Source organism: Penaeus monodon, chromosome 39, assembly GCF_015228065.2.
Source record: "Penaeus monodon isolate SGIC_2016 chromosome 39, NSTDA_Pmon_1, whole genome shotgun sequence".
Taxonomy (NCBI): domain Eukaryota; kingdom Metazoa; phylum Arthropoda; class Malacostraca; order Decapoda; family Penaeidae; genus Penaeus; species Penaeus monodon.
This window is the reverse complement of record NC_051424.1, coordinates 14,398,752-14,404,367: the sequence shown is the minus strand read 5'-3', so window position 1 is coordinate 14,404,367 and position 5,616 is coordinate 14,398,752.

The window sequence follows — 5,616 nt, the reverse complement described above, 5'->3', positions numbered from 1 at the left end:
TGGGAAGCCCCTAGAGTAAATACCACATCATCCAATACGCCAAGGTGTGGTGTCCCAGGACAGATGACAGGACAATATTCATCGTCCTCTGGAAAGTGGTAGGCGCAGTACTAAGGCCGAAAGGTAGTCTCCGAAATTGAAAAAGCCGATATCCATCACTAAATGCTGTCTTGGGGCGGTCCTCGGGATGAACCTCAACACTCCAATAAGCTGCCCTTGCATCAAGAGTGGTAAACGTGTCAGAGGGGCCTAATTCATCAAGAAGCTCGTCAATCCTTGGCAGAGGAAATGTGTCTGCTGTTGTTACTGCATTCAAGTTCCTATAATCCACACAAAACCTAAGTGATCCATCTTTCTCCTTCACCACGACAACAGGGCTCAACCATGGTGAAGTTGAGGACTCAATGACACCGGCAGCTTAAAACCCAGATCTGGTGAAGCTAAGACAGTAAAACTAAAATCACTCAGACCTCCTATGAAAAAGTAAAAGTTACAAGTAAAAAAAAGGAAAGAATACCAGCCAGTTCATGATTAACACCAGACGTTAAAATTATTCAATAAAAATGTTCTTGTGATCACGTCCAGCTCCTAAGCAAAGAATGTCAGGTACGTCAGTACTTAACTAATTGTCTTCCGTGATCGCCTCTGTTGTTCGCTTGGAAAAATGGCGACAACGCCGGTTTTTGTGACTGGGGATCGTACATAAACACCCGCTGACTGTCTTGACCAACTCTTTATTGTTTGCAAATTATCTTGTTTACATTGCCTCGGTGACGTCAGAGGCAAACATTTTTCAAAATGTTTCCATTAAACAAATAGACTAAAAACATACAAATAAAAATGGGTAAAAGTAAAATGTAAACATAAAAAGAAAATTATAGAAAAAGAAAGCCGATGTACTTAAAAGAAAGAATAAACGAAATGCATAAAACGTTTCCCCTAAAACTCGAAATAAAAAATGAAGTAAAACCGAAACTTTAAAAGTTGACAGAATACGAAAAGGATAAAAGCCAATAAAAAAAAAATATATCATAAGAAAGTCTCAGTATTAAATTATAAATAAAACAAGTACAGAAAATCAGATAAAAAGGGGTAAACTCAATTAAAATAATAAAAACAAATAAAAACCCTCAATCAGTGTAAGGGAATTGTCTTTTCCCTGAGACCTGATGAGGTATTCTGAGGAGAAACTGTTAGAGGAACTAGAGAATTTTAATGTAGTGGCAGTAAAACGTTTTAAGAAGAAAGTTGATGGTTTGGAACAGTCGACACCAACTCTTCTTCTAACTTTTAACACGTTAGTCCTTCCAGAATCGGTTAAGTTAGCATGGTACCACCTCAAGGTAAAGCCATATGTGCCCAACCCTATGCAGTGCTTTCACTGCCAGGGCTATGGGCATGGAGCCAACTTTTGTCGTTTTAAAGAGAATGGGCAACCAAGAGTATGTGTAAAGTGTGGTACAACAGGTCATCAAGGAGATGACAACTGTCCAGGTCCAATATGCTGTTACCACTGCAAAGAAGCTCATGAAGCTTCTTCAAAGCAATGTAAAAGATACAAATTTGAAAAGGAAGTATTAGTAATAAGGAGCAAAGAGAAAGTTAGTTTTCCAGAGGCAAAGCGACGTTCCCATGTGCTGTTTTCACACCCAGGTAGGTCCTTTGCTTCGGTAGTAGCCCATCCTACTTCCCGCCAACCCTTGCCCCCCAGTACTTCTTACAACACACACTCTGACACTTCCTTTAAACATCAGTCTCAAATTGCTGACAATGCCTCTGGTGAGTTGTTCCACCGGAAACGGAGTAGGAGTGAGGGGTCTATTGAGGAGACTCCTCCCAAAGTAATCATTAAAGGCTCCAACGGTGACAGCTCCAGCTGCCACCACATCCACAGGGGCCTCTGCTGCTAGGCAGAATGCCCCTGAAGTAAAGGCTCAGGCACGCCCTTTGCCCAGGCAAAGGAATCCAGAACCTGTCCAAAAAACTCCAGCTGCCATAACATCCACAGGGGCCTCCACTGCTAGACAGAATACCCCTGAAGCAAAGGCTCAGGTCCGTTCTTTGCCTAGGCAAAGAAATCCTGAAGCTGTCCAAGGGAATCCTGTGGAAACTAGTTCCACAGGTAAACAACCATTAAAAAGGTACTCTCAGGATCCTGGAAAGGGACAGCCTAAAGGTGTGGGGCAAACCACAGGTGCTGCCAAACACCTTATGAAGAAATAATATAAAGAACTGGATACCTTAATACAATGGAACTGTCAGGGAATTCATGCAAAATGGGAAAAACTGCAACATCTGATAGCTTCATATAATCCAGTTTGTGTATATCTACGAGAGATTATGACAAGGGAAAATCGTCCGATTTCCCTGAGAGGATTTCAAGTTCAAGCCCATTATGGGACCTTTGACAATGGTCTTATTAATGATTTGGAAGATGTACTTGGGCAGTTGCCACATCCATTTCTACTATTGGGATATTTCAATGGTCGGCATCACCTCTGGGGAGACACTTTGTGCAACCCTCGTGGAAGAGCTTGGAGTCCTTGTTCTTAAGAGTAGATGCAGTTTTACTGAACAGTGACACTCCCACACATTTCCAAGTTCAAACTGGGACATTCTCCAATATAGACCTATCAATAGGCTCACCTGGTTCACAGTTGAACTTCACTTGGCAGGTCATGGAAGACTTACATGGAAGTGACCACTTTCCAATACTTTTGGAGGAGGTGAATGGTATTCCAGTCAATGGAGTGCAAAGATAGCAACTTGAACATGCGGACTGGAATCTTTTTAGATCAACTGCAGTATTGCAAGGATCTGTGAATGATTTCCAGTGTATTCAAGATGCTGTTAATCACTTCACATCATGAATTCACCTTGCAGCGGAAGCATCCATTCCCGAAAGTAGCGGGCATTACCGTCGACCTCCAGTACCATGGTGGTCTGATGAATGCCAACAAGCTGTCAGAGCACGAAAAGCTGCATGAAGGCAGTTGAAACGACGCTCCAGCATTGTAACCTTGATCAATTACAAAAAGACCCGAGCCAAGGCCAGGCGCGTGCTAAAGGAGGCTAGACGGACATCGTGGAGACAGTATGTCTCCTCGATTAACTCTGGGACCCCCTTAGCATGGGTATGGGACAAGGTGCATAAGATTGCTGGAAAGAGCACATCCATGTCACAACCTGCTCTGAAGATAGATGGCATAATCATCACAGACAAAAAAGATGCTGCAAATGAGCTAGCTAAATCTATAGGGAGGGTACAGTGCCATCCACATGGAAAGAGGCTATAATCATTCCTGTCCCTAAACCTGGTAAGGATGCTTCCACACCAGGAAATTACAGACCAATTTCTCTCACCAGCTGCATCTGCAAGCTGATGGAGAAAATGGTCAACTTCAGGTTGACATGGCTGCTAGAAAGAGAAAACGTGTTGACCCCATATCAATATTGCTTTAGAAAATTGAGATCAACCACAGATGCACTTGTGAGGATGGAAACTGCTATACAGAATTCCTTCAGCGACATCACATGATAGCAGTCTTCTTTGACCTTGAAAAGGCTTACGATAATTGGAAGCATGGCATACTCATGAAGCTGTATGACATTGGTTTAAGAAGAGCATTACCTACCTTCATACAAAGCTTCCTTGCTGACAGGAAGTTTAGAGTTCGGGTAGGAAACAGTTTCTCTAACCTGGAAGATCAGCTGGAAGGGGTCCCACAAGGGAGTGTCTTAAGTGTGACCCTGTTTGCCATTGCTGTAAATGACATCGTAAAGGTTGTTCCAAGTGCTGTCTCATGTAATCTGTATGTGGATGACTTTACACTGTACTGCTCAGGAGGAAGCTTATAGGATGTGCAAGGACACATGCGGACTGCAATAAATCAAGTTGTACAGTGGGCAACATATCATGGGCTCAAAGTTTCTCCAAGCAAGACCATGGCTATACATTTCCACAAACGAGGAAAGTTCCATCCTTCCCTCTATTTAGGAGCAAACCCACTGCAATTTGTCTAAGAGGTGAAGTACTTGGGTCTAATTTTTGACTCAAGACTTACATGGGTGCCTCACATCAAACAGTTAAAAGTGAAGGCTACAAAAGCACTTAGAATTTTGCGGGTTCTTTCACATCTATCTTGGGGTGCAGACCGCACAACGCTTCTGCGGCTTTACCGAACGCTTATTTGTAGTAATCGACGAATCACCCAAAACATGCAAGCGACTTCATTAGGTTTTAGAAGGGTGTGATTAATAAGCGAATAATTATTCTCCTAGTCCTACATTAATTAACGGAAGTACCTGCGGGTCACACAGACTCAAAATTGGTGATCGAATTAATAACTTCGGTTTTACCTGTAACTATTTTTCAAATGTCAGAGCACAGATCTATTAGGCGTTTACACAACCCCGGGGTATATAGGGCAACCCTGTGTACTATGACATGGGGGGAGATCCTATGCTATATTCAATTTTAATAAAATCGTGTTACAAGCTCCATTCTAGCGCCGATAGAACGTGTCACCAATGAGCAATGTAACCGTGCTACAGTTAATCCCCTAGGTTTGACCGGAAAAAGAGAAAAATGAGGTCAGGTCAAGACGGGAAAAAACGGTTATCTACTGACCTTTTCCTCGTCCCAACCGAACACAAGAGAAAGAGAAAGTGCGGGTCAGGTCGGGGCAAGGGGGGAATGAGATAAAATGAAATGATATTTGCGATAAGATAAAATCACGAACGCATTAAATTCATAGCAAATGAAACAACAAAAATCTATAATAACGAGAGAAATTACTTAGCTAATTAACTAACGAACGATATTCATGCTTGCTGACCACATACTGCACTCACATGGTAAGGCGATCTGAGGTCAGGAGAATAGTGTGAGAATGTGCCATTTGCTGTCACAACAACTTAACACATTTATGAGAGAAGTAGGAAGGGAAAAGAAATAAAGAAGGAAGGGCCCAAACGTGTACTTATATGTTTTTTTTTTCTTAGACATGTCTTGGAGCGGTCGGGCGTTTTTTCTTCGGAGGTTTTGCGTTCATGCTGAGAGCCGAAAGGACGCAGCGACCACCCTGCCACCAGTCTGTAAGAGTCTATGACTGTGAACAGCAATGGTAGTCACTGTACGTAGGTTCTTCGCTGGGTAAAAGCAGTGAAAGCGGTCGCGGTGTCGGTTCAACCCGCCCTGAGGGCGAAGGCTAGGCCGACCTTACTGCGCCGTGCGTTGGACATGAACTCCTCTAAGCTAGGTCATTCTCACTATAAGTAGTGACCGTCCCAGCTGCCGGAAGTGACTGAAACAGCTGGAGGAAGGATGGGGGGAATGAGGTGAGGTCACCAGTCTATATTTGTATATGTGAGTGTACAATCTATACACTCACATATACAAATGCAAAAACACATGTACATATATATGTGTATATAAGTATTTATACATAGATCTATATATACGTGTGTGTGTGTGGTGTATATACATACATACATATATATATATATATATATATATATATATATATATAATATATTAAATAATATATATATACATATATATATATATATATATATATATATATATATATATATATATATATATTATAAATGCAA